Source organism: Pleurodeles waltl, chromosome 7 (assembly GCF_031143425.1).
Source record: "Pleurodeles waltl isolate 20211129_DDA chromosome 7, aPleWal1.hap1.20221129, whole genome shotgun sequence".
In the NCBI taxonomy this organism is placed as follows: domain Eukaryota; kingdom Metazoa; phylum Chordata; class Amphibia; order Caudata; family Salamandridae; genus Pleurodeles; species Pleurodeles waltl.
This window is the reverse complement of record NC_090446.1, coordinates 784,791,403-784,808,579: the sequence shown is the minus strand read 5'-3', so window position 1 is coordinate 784,808,579 and position 17,177 is coordinate 784,791,403.

The window sequence follows — 17,177 nt, the reverse complement described above, 5'->3', positions numbered from 1 at the left end:
ATTTGTCTGACTTGATGGTAGTCATGAGCTTTTTGTTGGAATAAGTTGGGTGGATGGCAGTGTGAACTGGACACAATGGTTTGAAAGTGATAGTCCTAGCCAAAAGCAGCCAGTGTAGAGACTGAAGAGCGGGTAAATACATGGACTTATATTTAGGTTGAGGATTAATCTTGCAGTTGCATTCTCGATTCTCTGTAGCTTCTTGATCAATTAGTTGGCTTCTGTGATGTATGCACCATTGCTGAAATCAGGGGAGTTGTGAACACCCTGCTTTAGCAGATAAAGCGGGGGTAGAGTTTTTGACGGGCATCTTCTGTCTGCAGTTTGGCAGAAAAAAAGGCTCTAATTAACATGAACGGGTGGGTGGTTGGTAAGCTGGTTCAGTGAGTGAAAGGACTGATAAATCGGTGTATGAGTGAACAGGTGGATGGATGAGTGAAAGGGTGGATGGATGGATAAATGAATGAGTGAAAAGATGGATGTAAGGATGGATGAGTAAAAGAATAAATGGATGAGTAAAAGGGCGTAGATGGATGGATAAAAGTGTTAAGGGGTAGTAAATGAAAGAATTGAAAGAGAGGGTGGATGGATGAAATTGTTAATGAATGGATGAGTAAAAGTGTGGATGGGTGATGAGAAAGGATGGTTGGATTAGTGAGAGGGTGGATGTATGCAGTGAAAGGGTGGATAGATGGATGGAATGAGAGTGTAGGTAGTTGGATGAGCAGATGAATGAATGGATGAAAGAATGAGTGAGACTGGATGCTGGGATGTTACGAACCCCCAACTTTAAAAGCTAAAGCAGGGTGGAGTTCTTGATGGGCCTCTTCTGCCTGGAACTTGGCCGACAAAGGGGAGTGAGTGAGTGAGTGAGTGAAAGGATGTATGTATGAGTGAAAGGGTGGATGGATGGGTTACTTAAAGGAGGGATGAAATGATGCATGGTTGAAAGAATGGATGCATTAGTGAAAGAGTGGGTGGCTGAAGGAAAGTATGGGTGGATGAGTAAAAGAATGGATGGATGAGGAATAGGGAGGTTGGATGGATGAATGGATGGCTGGCTGAATGAAATAGTGGCTGGATGAGTGAGTGAAAGGATGTGTGGTTAAGTGAGAAGGTGAATGAATTGATGGATGACAAGAATGAAAGGGGGAATGGACAGATGAATGAAGTAAAAGCATGGATGGATGAGCTAAAGGATGGGTGGATGAGTGAATGGAGCAATGAAAGAATCCACAAATGAAAGTGTGGGTGGATGAGTGAAAGGGAGGGTGGATGAAAGGATGAAAGGTTGGATGGATGGTTGGAAGAGTGAAAGAATGGATGGGGGAAGGGAGGATGGATGGATGAAAGGGCGGATAGATGGATGAGTAAAAGAATGAATGAATGAGTGAAAGGGAGGTGAATGGACAAATGAGTGAAAACATGGATGGATTAGTGGATAGAAGAATGAATGAAAAGGTAAATGGATGGACGAGTGGTTGGGTGGAAGGATAAGTGAAAGGATAGATGGCTGAGTGAAAGGGTGGATGGATGAGTAAAAGGGAGGTCAGATGGATGGAGTGCATGGATGGATGGAGTGAAACAGTGGATGGATGGATGACAGGATAGATGGATGGATGGATGAAAGGGTGCATGGAGAGATGGATGAGTGAAAAGGTGGATGGATGGATAGGTGGATTGATAGATGGATGCATGCAAAGATGGATGGATAGACTTGGTGATGGATGCATAGGTTTGGATATAGGGTGGATGGATGGAATGGTGAAAGACTGAATGGACTGAACAGATGACAGAATATAAAGTTGAAATAGTGGATATCAGCCGGTAGATGGAAGGATGAATGGATAGATACTTGCATGGAAGAGACAAGAAAGCTCTTTGTGGGAGGATCACTTTATTTGCTTAGTGCCATAAGAGCTTTGGTTTGAAGTGGGGGTATTTTAATTTACTGGCTACTCCTTTGGTTGAAGTCCAGACAGATGACGACTAGACTAAAGGTGGCTTTAACTTTTGATGTAATCCTAAATAAAGTGATTTTTTCCTATGCATCTCGGCATGTTAAAGCACCATTTCATGATTTGCTAAACTTGACATATTAGGAAAAGGCTTGAGTCCTATTGGTTAATTTGTGCTGGTGTTAGTCAATGCTCAGCATCTCTACGTATTTCTTCACGTGGCACACATTTATGATGACCCACCACATGGTGGAACTCTCAGTCTATTTTAAAAACACAGGAGCAGAGTGTTAAGTAATCTGATAAATATTATTAACAATAATAATAATAATAATAATAGTACCAGCCTGTCCAGACCATTCTTACATCTGTATGTCACCTACTATAGTCCAAATTGTCATATTTGTAGGCTTGTGATGGTTAGTAGGTGGTTTTAATACTGGTATTTGGCAGCTTTTGCAGGGCCTATCAGTAATGCAAGCAGCAATGGCCTCCCGAGGAATACATTGGGCCCTGGCACTTTTACAGATTAAGCATTGTTGAATCCTTGACCAAGAATGAATTAGTCATTTGGAGTAACGGGTTAGAAGGTGGGCTGAGCTGTTTTGGTCATATGATGGATAGGTGGTAGCTAGTCCATTTCCTATAGGTTAGTATCTCAGTTTTAGATCTTTTTAGCTTGACATAATTGTTTTCTGTCCTCTGATCTACAGCTAGGAGACACTCATCAATGGCTGAGAACTCTGTTGGGTGGGTGTTGATGTTTTTAGAATCATTGGGTTTCACCCTCATAGTTACAGCAGCTGCATTTGAAGCAGGAGAGGAGCAGATAGTGGATCCTATGGGGAATCCTGGCTCAGATGGAAAAGACTCAGAGCAAAATGAAATGAGAATAATGTGAGGGTCTCATTTACGGGGCCCTAGTGGCACACTGATCCATTAGAGCGTCATTGTTTTTGTGCCAGCCCCTTATTTACAAGGCCACACAAAGGCATCTTGTGTGGCTTTTCATGGCCTTGTAAATATGGATCCCTTTCATGCATAACGCTGAGGGAGCGTTCCACGGGTGTTGTTTGGGGTGTTCCCACGCAACACCCTTGGAACCCGAGGGAATCTGACGCATTCCTAGATTTACAAGTCTAGGAATGCGTCCGATTCCTACACCACTTCAGGGGTGGTGTAAGAATGCAGCAACAGGGAGAAATGTCTTTATTTCTCCCCGTTTTTTCCTCTGTCTTTGTCTGCTGCATTCTGAAGCACGCAAAGAAATAGGAAAACACCTCATGTGATTGTTTTTGTGCACAAAAAACAATCCTCCCCACAATGCAGGCACCCTTGCACCTGCATTGGCGCTAGGCAGCAATTTGTCCGCCAGCACAGGGGGAGAGGGCAGAAATCCTCCGTATCATGTAGATACAGCGCATTTCTGCCCTTCCCAGGTGGCACAGGAAGAGTTGGAAAGCAGCTCTCCTAAAAAGGGCTGAAGTCACTTCAAGAGAAAACACCACCTGTGGTAGCAGCCTCTGATGACAGAAATCCTTCCTACACCACTGTTGCAGAGGTGTCACACCATCCACAACTATTGGTGTATATTCCTCTGTGAGATTGATGAGGTTGGTGGGATATGAATCTGAGATTCCCGATGTCAAGATTTAAAAGTACATGTTGTATTGCACACTGGACAGTTTCAACACTGACAATGGCCAGTGACAAGATCAAGATCTCATAGTTGTGTTAAGGTATTTCTACCCAGTTCTTCATCGCTGCGGAAATTGTCTAGCTTGTGACATAGCATGTACTTTTAAATCTTCTTATGTCAATGGGAAAGAATGGTGCTTATGGCCATTCTCTAACTGCGATGAAAACATGATTTATTATGGGAAATGCCCATGTAATTTATAGTACAATGGTAAAACATCACAAAAAGTACAAAGTTGCATTCTACAACACCAAGCAAGGATTCACTGTAAAGTTGATTAAATACTTAGCACACAAAATGAGATGGCGTGTTCAAGAGGTGGTGAGATGTTCGATTAGAAGACATGATATGGACGTGTTGTCTATCAGGGAAAACAAGCCAACATACAGAAAAAGGGTCTCAATCTGGCAGTGAAGTAGTATTCACTGGCAACCCTATTCTAACCCAGCCTACCCTTCTGCATCGTTTGCTCATTATCCTATGAAATTTAACACGCCTATCGGTAACAATCCGCATTGTATATTTTTATTCTTTTATAGGCCTTTTTGAGCCATTATGCATATGTTTCCCTCGTAATACACTCACTTCTATGAGGGTCTTACCCGCTTACATGTCTTAGTAAGTGCTATTGTGCCCTTATTCCCCTGAATTTTGTTGTTGTGTAATCATATCCATTGGTCTTCTAGAAAGCGGTTTTATATATCTGGACTGCTAGTCTTTTATCTAGAATGTACCGCTCTTTCTGCCAAAGGCGTATTGGAATGTTAGTGGTTCTTCCCGCTGTTTAATTCTCCTTCAACCTTGACGGTAGAGTGAGTGTACCTTTAACTCATCTGGCCCTATGTGGCCTCCGTTAGTGTATGTTAATGCTGTAACCCTATGTACTGATATATCATCAGCACGTGCCATTTTGTATTGAAAAACCTGATTGTTCTAATAAATTGTTTTTATTTGATGTTGCCAGACAGAGCAAACCTCTGTAAGTGCACACATTCATATGCATGTTTGCTTCTTCACTGTATACTAATTTATTTTCCTTGTTGTATTCATATGATACAAAACAACACACTTTGATTTAATATTCGTCTAAAAGTACTCCTTAGGGAGCCCCCTACAATATTTACAAGTTCATACCCCTTCTCTTGGGAAATTACTGGTTGCCTAATTTTGTGCTTAACAGTGATTCTGCCGATGGAGCTAAAACATAAAGGGGGTCATTCTGACCCCCGCCGGCAGCAGAAGCCGCCCGCCTGGCGGGAACCGCCAGAAGACCGCACTGCGGTCAAAAGACCGCGGCGGTCATTCTGACTTTCCCGCTGGGCTGGAGGGCGACCTCCAAAAGGCCGCCCGCCCGCCCAGCGGGAAAGCACCAGCAACGAGGAAGACGGCTCCGAATGGAGCCGGCGGAGTTGCTGGTGTGCGACGGGTGCAGTTGCACCCATCGTGATTTTCAGTGTCTGCTAGGCAGACACTGAAAATCAATGTGGGGCCCTGTTAGGGGGCCCCACGACACCGTTCCCGCCAGCCTGGTTCTGGCGGTGAAAACCGCCAGAACCAGGCTGGCGGGAAGGGGGTCGGAATCCCCATGGCGGCGCTGCTTGCAGCGCCGCCGTGGAGGATTCACAGGGGCAGGGGAAAACCGGCGGGAAACCGCCGGTTTCCCTTTTCTGACCACAGCTTTACCGCCGCGGTCAGAATTGCCCTTGATGCACCGCCAGCCTGTTGGCGGTGCATCCTCCAACCCCGGCCCTGGCGGTCCATGACCGCCAGGGTCGGAATGACCCCCAAAGTGCTTTGTGTGGTATTGTGACATCAATGCATTGGTGCCACACATGTCACTGGGGTGTTGTACAGTAAACGCAGTAAAATACCCCTTTGCCTTGGAATACAGGTGGGTTGTACGTCAGTATTTCGATAACAAAAGTATCGTCTGACATAACTTGCCATCAATATCATTTAAAAAAATAATGCTCAATTAAGTCTAGATTTTCTATTATTCTTAACTCCAGTAGGGTGATATATTTATAACAATTTTTTGGACAGTATGGGGCAGATTTAAGAAAAGTGGCGCTGCATTCAGTGCTGCGTCACTTTCCTCGCACTCTTTAGTGCCCCCCTACCGCCACGTGTGCACCGTATTTAAAATATGGCGCACCATGGTGCAGGGTAGGTGGCTAAACCATCAACATTTTTTACGCTATTGATGTACTGTTCAGGATTAGCAGTAAAAGTTTGGTACTAATCCTGAACAGTACATAGGTTCCCATTGTAACCAATGGTGTGCACCCTTTTAACCCATTAAGTGCGGGTCACGAACAGTGGCCGACACCAGGGAGGAGGTTAAAAAATCCTCTGGTGTAATGGAGGATTTATTTATTTATTTGTTTTTGTCTAGGAGATGTGGAACAACTTCCGCATCTCCCCCTCTCCCCTTCCTGCCCCTTTGTGAAGTCAGCTCGCCGTGAGGCGCGCTGACGTCACATTTTTCCCCACCGGAGCATCAGAGGAGCATGTAAGCGTCCTCTTCTTACTCCAGTGGGGGAAAAAAGGCCAAAACAGCCTCCCCAGATGCTAGGGAGGCATCGATGGAAAGGGGAGTCTCTCTCCTTTCCATCGATGCCTCCCTGGCACCGTTTGCTGGCCAAGGATCGCAGCGCGGCTGCGATCCAGGGGCAGGAAACGCCCCTAGACACCAGGGATCTTCTTTGGGGGGGTCGGCCCCCTTGTAAATGGGCCGCCCCCTAGGGGGCACTACTTAAAAAAGAATACGTTTGGGTTGCGCCCCCCAGATTAAAAAAAAGGTTTAAAAAAACAAAAAAAATACAAATTCTAAAAGTAATCTAGTTTTCCCTGGGGGGGCGATCGGGCCCTTAGGCTGACCCTCTATGGGGCCATTTTGTTTTATTTATACATGTGTGCTTTGCCAGGGGAAATGTGTAGAGAGTTAGTGTCTCTCTATCTATCTATCTATCTATCTATCTATCTATCTATCTATCTATCTATCTATCTATCTATCTATCTATCTTATCTATCTATATATATGTATGTATAAATATATATGTATGTATATATATATATATATATATATATATATATATATATTTTCTTTTTTTTTCTTTCATGTGTTTTTTTCCCTTGCTGAATTCAAAAGTTTGTTTTTTTCCACATTTGGCCCCCCAGGGAAACCATATATATATATATATCTGTCTTTTGTCTAGTGGCAGTTGCCATAAAGTAGCGCAGATGGTTTATTGTCCTGCTGCAAAGGATATACATTTATATGTATTTAGCTGAGTGGATTAGTAAAGGCAAGCGTTACCTGCGCTTTAAAACAAATGTTAGGCGATGTGGACTATGGCGATATAAGTGGCACTTTTGCTGAGTGGTACTGAGAGAATTAGAAGAGGAGGTAATGGGAGGCAGAGCACCAAAAATGACTGTCGCACTGGGTGCCACCAGCGCTAAAGGCTGTGATGATGGGTATGTGGTAAGGTGAAGTAATACATTCTTTTTTGTTTTTTTCAGTGTTTTCAGAGAATCTGCCCAATTGGAGAAGAAGCGAAGGTAAGGTGACGATATTTCCTATTGGACATATCAAACATACCCACAAGCAATTTTGTGACTATCTGCCTTCTACGTAGGCTAGTAATTTAGAGGGACAGTTCAGCCAGTAGCAGAGATGGCGTCTCGTTGGATGACTGCTGATCAAGCCCTAACTCGGGTTATGGAGGACAGTTCTGATGTAGGCTCAGAGACTGAGACAGCAGATACTGAGACAGCATCTGAAGGAGAGGACAATGGGGCAGAATCTGGGAGTGATTTTTCAGTCGGCGGAGTCCCATCCGATGACACCTCTTCCAGTGAGTCTGAAGGAGACAATGACGACAGCCGTGCTGTCCCTTCGCAAGCACATTCTGTGCAGCAGGACAACATTGGATTAGCAGAACCGAGAGAGCAGGTGCATGCGGCCGCAAGCACAGAGCGAGTGCTCTCTTGGCAGCCCCCCTATTTAGTTCAGCCCCAAATTCCATCTTTTACTGGTGACGCTGGATGTAAAGTCGATACAGCTAACTTTTTGCCAGTTGACTACATCCATCTATTTTGGGATGTTGACTTCCTTCAGGAAATTGTGCAGCAAACAAATTTGCGTGCAGACCAATTTCTGATGGAGCGTGGAGGCGTTCTAGGGCACGCCAGTGGACTCCTACTTCGCTGGCGGAGTTGAAGATATTTTTGGGCCTTATGCTCAAAATGGGGTTAGTGCAGAAACCCACCTTGCAGTCCTACTGGACGACTCGCACGGTTTGGGTAACTCGCATCTTCGCACCATACATGAGCAGAGATCGTTTTTTGCTACTGCAACTCTGCTGCATTGCCCTGGGACCATGACAGGTTGTTAAAAATTCGGCCTGTCGTGGAACATTTGTCTGCCAGGTTTCCAGAGATCTATACTCCTGGAAAGAATATAGCAGTCGATGAGTCCTTGATCCTGTACAAAGGACGGCTGCTTTTCAGACAGTACATTGCGAGCAAAAGAGCTCGCTATGGCATAAAGCTGCACATGCTGTGTGAGAGCTCTTCTGGCTATGTGTACTGCTTGAGAGTGTATACAGGGAAGGATTCTACCCTAAACCCTGTAGGTTGCCCTCCCACGTTAGGGGTCACAGGTAAGATTGTATGGGAACTTGTCCAGCCACTTCTTCACAAAGGTTAAACCTTTATGTGGACAATTTCTATACAGGAGTAGAGCTGTTCAGTGAGCTCTACAAAGCTGGCACTGTGGCCTGCGGTACACTTCTTTGTAACTGCAAAGGATTCCCGCAGGAGCTTGTTTGCAAGAAGCTCCAGAAATCAGAGAGTACTGCATTGCATTCTAATGAACTGCTCACAGTCAAGTTCTTGGATAGGCGTGATGTATACATGCTCACTACAATTCATGATGAGAGCACTTCCCCATCACGGTTTGGGGTCAGATGGCCGAAGTCCACAAGCCCATCTGTATACTTGATTACAATAAGAACATGGGCAGAGTGGACAAGAACGACCAGGTTCTTCAACCATACAATGCGTGTCGTAAAACTTGCACTTGGTACAAGAAACTGTTTGCCCACCTGATTCAGATGGCAACATATAATGCATATGTTGTTTACCGTCAGACAACCACAGGAAGGTTCATGACTTTCCTTGACTTCCAGTTGTCTGTAATTGAAAGCCTCACTGCTGTTACAGAAGCAGCAGCAGCCTCCACCTCATATGTTCTGGAGGATGTGGCAAGGCTGCAGGAGCAACACTTTACTGATCACATTCCTAAAACACCCAAAAAGGATCGTCCATGTCGTCGCTGTAAAGTGTGCTGGAAGCATGGAAAGCGGCAGGAGAGTCGGTATTACTGTCCCCAGTGTCCATCACAACCAGGCCTCTGTATCCCTACTTGCTTTACATTGTATCATACTAAAGCAAAGTTCTGGGAAATCAACTGAAGTTGAACTACCGTTGGGTAATCCTTTCAGTGGCAATGCATATATACTGAACGTCCATGGGCCACTGCTTCGTTTGGCAAGGAGCCACAGAATTTTACTTCATCTACTTCATCATGGACTTCCTTTTGGACTGCTTGAGAGCTAAATCCACCGTCAGAACGTGGTAGGTGTTCTGTTCAATTAACGTGAATTATATTCCCCCTACTGCATATACTAGTTGACAGAACATATGCCACAGTGTCACGTAGTACCCTTCTTCACCAGCATGTCTGCCTTACTTTCAACGGTAGATATGCTCACTCAGTTCGAGGAATCACTTTGTACGGCATACTTGGACACCCCCAACTTGCATCCACAAACTAGTATAGTTTCACTTGGCAATTATACAGGATTAGTCAGGACTCTGATGAGAACAGAGAAATGAATGGGTAAGGAAAGCTTATGGTAAGTGTGCCTTCACAGGGATATTGCACAGGTAGAAGGCAGATAGTAAAGGTAGTACAGGTGTACATCATCTACACCTATGGATTCAAACCCATTGGTACCATCCCAGCACTGAAGAAGAATGACTTGTATAGGTCAGTGTTTGACTTGCTTTTCATGTTCATCTTCCATCAGAACTTAGTAGATGTTCAGTTTGCTGTATAAGTGCATTACAGTCACATCACTGCACATAATGTTGGCTGGGACATATGCTAAGTTCTCATGGACTCCCCTGTGTGCCAAACACTACCCTTTTTCGTAGCCTATGACCTTCTCTTTAGGGAATATCATGAGAAATCCCCAGCATGTCTCCCTTAGTTTCAAAGGTAGATATGCTCACTCAGTTCGAAGAATCGCTTTGTACGGCATACTTGGACACCCCCAACTTGGGGGAGTTGGATTTAGCACAGTGAGTGCGTTAAAGGGGCATGAAAAACGTCTTCCTGAGCCTCTGGTAGCTGTCAAAGGAGTCATTAGTAAAGGTTTGTTACGCATGCATTAGGTAATGTTAAGGATGAAGGAGGGAGTTACTTGACAGGTGGTAAAATGTAGTCAAACTTATTCCGTTCTGTGGCGTGTGAATGTGATGGGCCCTTGTCTGGCAGCGGTAAGTTAATGTGAGTGCAGTGATTGGTTGGATTGGGCCCGTGGCCGGCGGTATGAAAGGGTTGTTTGTTGTGCGTAAATGGCGTGTGAATGGACCATAAACAGGTTGGTGCCTGGACGCGGCTTTATGGCCCACCTTCAGAAGGCTTGGTTACAATATTCAGATACTTTGATAAGTATTCATGCTTTGAAACCATAATTTCTGGAGGTGCTAAAACCAACCAGTGTGAGTGGTGGGTTAACTTTAACAAACTAGTACCAGGGGAGACCAAGGGTGCAGGACTTGCGTGGCTCTCAGCAGTTTTCCTTCACCCAGAATCCCCTTGAAATCACAAAATGTGCTTAAAAAACATATTTGCCTTGCATTTCAATAAGCAGAAGTCTGGGGATCTGCAGGGAGCCACAAATGTTCTACCACTCAGCGTTCCACTAAGTCTCCAGTGAAAAACTGCCTCACTTTAGTGAGTGGGCAAGTGACCACAACAGGGAAGTACCCAAAACGGATTGTGGAGACATTAAAATTACCTACCACATTACAACCTCGATTTTTAAGACAGTCACCTAAGTATTTGGACCTGGGCTTGGCAGACATATAGGAAAACCTACCAAACGCAGGCATTTCTGAAAACTAGACACCCAAGGCAGCCCATGTAAGTGTGGCGTGTTTGGATTTCACAAAGTTTTCTTACCCAGAATACCCTGCAAAAGTGAAACGTTGATTAAAAAACACTATTTTTCCTTTCTTTTTTATCACAGAAACTACAGGAATGCGCAGGGATCCTCAAAATTCCTACCACCCAGTGTTTCTCCACTTGTCCTGATAAAAACACAACCCCGCTTATGTGCCTGCACCTAGTGCCTGCGTCAGGAATGGATCACTCCAGACTTAACAGTAGCCCTCATGCAAGGACTAGCATTGACCCTTATGTGATCCAGTCCTGTCGCTGGCTCTTCTCAGATTCCAGAACCTTCTGTCACTGAAATGTGAGAAAAACTTTTTGCCAGCTTTTGAGGTTTCCAAAAGTTTCTGGGTAACAGAACTTGGTGAGAGCCCCACAAGTCACCCCATCTTGGATTCCCCCTAGGTGTCTAGTTTAAAAAAATGCACAGGTTTGGTAGGGTTCCCTAGGTGCCGGCTGAGCTACAGGCCAAAATCCATAGCTAGGCACTTTGTAAAAAACAGCTCTAATTTCTTTTGGAAAATGTGATGTGTCCCCGTTGTGTTTTGGGGCATTTCCGGTCACGGGCACTAAGCTTACCCACACAAGTGAGGTACCATTTTTATCGGGAGACTTGGGGGAACGCTGGGTAGGAGGAAATTCGTGGCTCCTCTCAGATTCCAGAACTTTCTGTCACTGAAATGTGAGAAAAAAGTGTTTTTTTTGCCACCTTTTGAGGTTTGCAGAGGATTCTGGGTAACAGAACCTGGTGAGAGCCCCACATGTCACCCCATCTTGGATTCCCCTAGGTGTCTAGTTTTCAAAAATACACAGCTTTGGTAGGGTTCCCTAGGTGGCGGCTGAGCTAAAGGCCAAAATCCACAGCTAGGCACTTTGTAAAAAACAGCTCTGATTTCTTTTGGAAAATGTGATGTGTCCACATTGTGTTTTGCGGCATTTCCTGTCACGGGCACTAGGCCTACCCACACAAGTGAGGTACCATTTTCATCGGGAGACTTGGGGGGACACAGAATAGCAAAACAAGTGTTATTGCCCCTTGTCTTTCTCAACATTTTTTCCTTCCAAATGTAAAACAGTGTGTAAAAAAAGACGTCTATTTTAGAAATGCCCTGTAATTCACATGCTAGTATGGGAACCCCGGAAGTCAGAGATGTGCAAATAATCATTGCTTCTCAACACCTTATCTTGTGCCCCTTTTGGAAATACAAAGGTTTTCGTGATACCTATGTTTCACTCTTTATATTCCAGCAAATTAATTGCTGTATACCCGGTATAGAATGAAAACCTATTGCAAGGTGCAGCTCATTTATTGGCTCTGGGTAACTAGGGTTCTTGATGAACCTACAAGCCCTATATATCCCTGCAACCAGAAGAGTCCAGCAGACGTAATGGTATATTGCTTTAAAAAATCTGACATCGCAGGAAAAAGTTACAGAGTAAAACATAAAGGAAAATGGCTGTTGTTTTCAGCTCAATTTCAATATTTTTTTATTTCAGCTGTTATTTTCTGTAGGAAAACCTTGTAGGATCTACACAAATGAACCCTTGCTGAATTCAAAAGTTTGTTTATTTTTCAAAAATATTTATCTTTCTGGGTTCCAGCATTGGTTTCACACCCATTTCTGTCAATAACTGGAAGGAGGCTGAAAGCACAAAAATTAGTAAAAATGGAGTATGTCTCAGAAAAAGGCCAAAATTGTGTTGAATTTCTGGTTTTCTGATTCAAGTCTGCCTTTTCCTGAAAGCTGGGAAGCTGGTGATTTTAGCACCGCAAACCTTTTGTTGATGCCATTTTCAGGGAAAAAACCACAAGCCTTCTTTGGCAGCCCTTTTTTCCATTTTTTTAAAAAAAAAACAAAAAGTTTGCTGTATTTTGGCTAATTTCTTGGTCTCCTCCAGGGAAAAACACAAACTCTGGGTAACTTTAGAATCCCTAGGATGTTGGAAAAAAAGGACGCAAATTTGGCATGGACAGCTTATGTAGACAAAAAGTTATGAAGGCCTAAGCGCGAACTACCCCAAATAGCCAAAAAAGGGCTCAGCACAGGGTGGTGGTGGGGGGTTTGCCCAGCAGCTAAGAGGTTAATGCCTGCTCTGAGCAAGCGTTAAAAGTAGCCACAAAAAATGATGCAGTGGAATCTCTTAGATTTCACTGAGCCATTTTTGCGGTCCCCTAATGGGGGAACCCCTTGCATGCATTATGCCTCGTGCAGACATAACGTGGCGCAAGGGGTTACAAAGTGGCGCAATGCATGCATTGCGCCACTTTGTAAAGCTGACGCGGCGATTTTGGCCTCGTAGGGCCACATTAGCATAAAAAAAAAATGACTTAGCATTTTTTTTAAAATGACGCTAATGTGGCCCAAGGAGGCTCTAGGCCCTCTTAAATCTGAGCCTATATTTCTGGCAGACAATATTTAGGCCATGATATTCGGAAGAGTACCAGTTCGTGATATTTAGTGCAGTGTCATCTGCAGTGAAATGAATGCAGCAAGCCTATGTTTGGCCTTGATGCATACAGTGAAGTCAGGTTTATGTGGTGAATGCAACGATGAATGCTGCACAACACTTTCCCGGCTTTCAGAGCTCGTACTGTGCTGCCTGGCTCTGACAGCAGGGGATAGTCTTAAAAACTCCCCTAGATTCATTCCATTATATGGTAGTCACCTGCTTTTTAATAACCAAGGGCTTAAATGAGTTGTGTATTTATACTGGAAAAGGAGGTTGGAGATTTGTGAATGCATAAAAGAAGGCACCGATGGAATGAAGCATATTAACATACTGTGCAAGCCATATCTTGTCAGGTTTGACATTCCCGGACAAACAGAAAATAAAGGATAGTCTCCTATTGAGAAAGATAGAGGAAGCTGAAGTCAAATGGGGCAGCTCTATATTAACAGCAATAGTAAGCTAGTATTGACTATTAGTATAACAAAAAATGCCAGCCCTCACTATTGAGGGCAGGGGCCAAGCAGCATTATGAGGGAGGCAGTAACACCTGTCTAATGGTGCGACAAGCGCATAGAGGCGCCTACATCAGCTGTCAAACAGATTGTCCAGGGCTGCTGAAGTCCCAGCCCTGGCCTCAGGGTCTTGCCACACTTGCATGCCTGCACAGTTGTGATGGGCTGCAGAGTCCCTCACCAGTCAGCCTGTTACCCCACACTTTCTCAACTCGCTAAAGAAAGGGAGGGGGCGAAGAAGACAGGGGGAAGCACTATGTCCCCACAGGAGTCAGTGGAACACCAAGAGCGGAAATGGAACCTGCGCAGCCATCTGAGCTAAGTAAAACATACTTTTAAGTTATGTGCCCGTGAGTGCAGGTGAGAGTGTGTGTATGCGCGTGTGTGTCTGTGTGAACATGTGTGTTTGTCTGAAAGCAGGGATAACGAGAGATAGTGACTGTCAGTGAATTTAAGTGAGTCTGAGTGAGAACAAGTGAGAATGAGTGTGACAGCGAGTGAGTGCTATGGAGTGTGAGTTTTAGTGATTGAGAACGAATGAGTAAGTGAGTCAGAGTAGGCAGTGAGAGTAAGCGAGAATGAGTGAGTGACAGTGGGTTTGAGTGAGAAAAAAATGACACTGAGTGAGAATGAGTGAGGGAGAGTAGGAGTGAGTGTGAATCAGAATGAATGAGTGAGCAAGAGTAGGAGTGTTTGCAACTGAGTGAAACTGAGCTACAATAAATAAGCGAGAATGTGTGAGTGGGAGTGAGAGAGAGTGAATCAGTGAGTTAGACTGAATAAATAAGAATAAGTGAGAGTGAGTGAGCATGTGTAAAAGTGAGTATGAGTGAGTGTGAATGTGTGTAAGTGAATGTGAGCGTGGGTGAATGAGAATGTGTATTTGCTATGCTTGCAAATCTTCTGCTGCCCCTGGCATACTGGAGGCAATTCTTGGCTTACTGAGGCACTGAGGAAAAATGCTGGCATAAGTAAACATAATTATCAGAATATGGGATTTTCAGCAGGAAAATGCTGGCCCTGGCATACCATAGGTAATAATTGGCATATAAAGGACCCATGATAAAATGGTGGCACTGGTATACTGAAAGTAACTATTCGCATATAGGGCACTGGTGCCAAAGTGCTGGTATACTGGAGGCAATGCTTGGCATTAGGAAGGAAAACGTTGCATAGCCGAGGTGGAGGCACCATGACAATGGTGGCTCTTACAAACTAAACATTGGCATTAGAGCCAGCCATGGCATATGATCAATAGTAAAATTCTATAATTGTCATACTATAAGTTATTCTTGGCATTAGGAGCATCCATTCAATGTAGGGACACATACATGATACAATGATGACCCTGGCACAGTTGAGCTAATTATTGACATATGGAGGGCACCCACTGCGTATTTTAAAAATTATGTGGCCAACTCATAGAGGGGAATCATTAACTTGCTACACCATGAAAGCACTTGAATATTTAATATCTGTCCCTTCAGATCCCATGGCTTTTTAGCATATATATGTAAACATTATGCTTTAAAAGGCACGATTTGAACCATACTTTAAGAGCTTTTGCTTGGGGGACAACACTTAGAACAAGTTGGGTCTGCTTGCTGCAATCATTCACTGTAATTCAGGACAAGGTTTAGGCCACACCACTTTATAAAAACACCAGCCGCCACTGAGAACAACCCGAGGTGAAAAAGACAGGCACTTTAATTTTTGGGCAGTAAAATAAGTAGCAGGCTGGACCTCGATACCTTGCTACCTGCACTGTACCTTAAAGGCTTGCTAACTCCCTTGGCGACCTCTGGGGCTTTGAGAGATCTCCTATTCCCAACTAGTTGCATGCGATGCACTGAATGGCTGGTGGTTTGGAGCAGAGCAAAAAACTTAAGGAGCTCCTGTAGTGACTGTGATTAATCACCCCTAAGTGCCTGGAGTTGGGAGCTGCCAGGCACCACTGTGGGTCTGGTACAGCATGCACAGCAGTTGCCGTTGCCCTAGCTCTACTGACCACCGTCTGGGATTAATAAAAGAAGGAATTACCTGTGAGGTAGCCTCACCCCCTGCCTGGGTATCTGTGGTCTTCTTTTACTCACTGTTCAACTGTTTTATTGTGTTGCACTGTGATTGCTAGTGATGGGCATGGAGATAAAAGTATTTCATCGCATCAGTAGAGGCCAAAGCTTGAATAATAATTACATTCTGCTCTTTTCTCCTCCAAATTTTACATTCTCAACATAAGTACTAAAGATTTTAGGTGGACATGAAGGCCCTCATTATGACATTGGCGGTCTTTTGGCAAGACTACCGTTGGTGCAGGGGCCAAAAGACCGCCAGTGTTGGCGATCCGAAGACCGCCGTATAATGACTCACCAAAGGATTTCTGCCAATGACAGGCAGAAATCTGACACCGTCGGCCTGACCGACGGCTGGTGAGAGGTGGTTCAACTGCCAGCACCACCAAGCCGCAAGGACTCCGCCCACCGTATTACGAGACGTAAGTCAGCACGGCGGTCCCTGCATGGCGGTGCAGCGCTGGCAGTGGAACCTGGATACCCATCCCCTCCCGGATGACCATCTCACCCAGGGAGGGGTGTTTGCATGTGTGTGGTGTGTGCGTGTAGGTGTGTGTGTGTGTGTGTGTATGCATGCGTGCGTGGAGGGGGTGTGTATGTATGCATGCGCGGAAGGTGTCTGTGTGTATGTATGCGTGCGTGCAGGGTGTTGGGTGTGTAAGTACGGGGTTTGGGAGGGTGTAAGTATGTGGAGGGGGCTAGGGGTGTGTAAGTATGTGGGGGGTGTAAGTATACAGAGGTGGGGTGTAAATGTATGCGGACCGATGAAAGTGCATGTCTGTGTGCATGCAAGTGGGGGTGTTGTGTGGGTGCGTGTGGTCAGGTGGGGGTGTCAGGAAGTGAGTGGGGGTGCGTGTCTGCAGGTGTGTGGACATGTGGGGGGATGTGTGCTGGCAACGGGAATCCTATTCCCGTTTCCACCTGGGTTTTCGTGGTGGTGCGACCGCCATAAAAAGCCTGGTGGTTTGCTGAGTTTTATGTTGCCAGTAGTCTTACTGCTGACGCCAGCCCACAGGTGCTCACCTCCAGCCCAGTGGTCCGACTGCCCTGGCGCTACTGGGATGGTAATCTTATGGCGGCCTTTATGGTCGGGCCACCGCGAGTGTGGTGATCTTCAGACCGCCACATTCGTAATGAGGGCCAAAGTCTGCATCCTTCTGTCTGTTTGTTCCTTCCTTTGGCTCTTCTCATAACCCTTCTCCTTGTCTGCTCTCTGACTGCAGGAGGGTTGTTTGG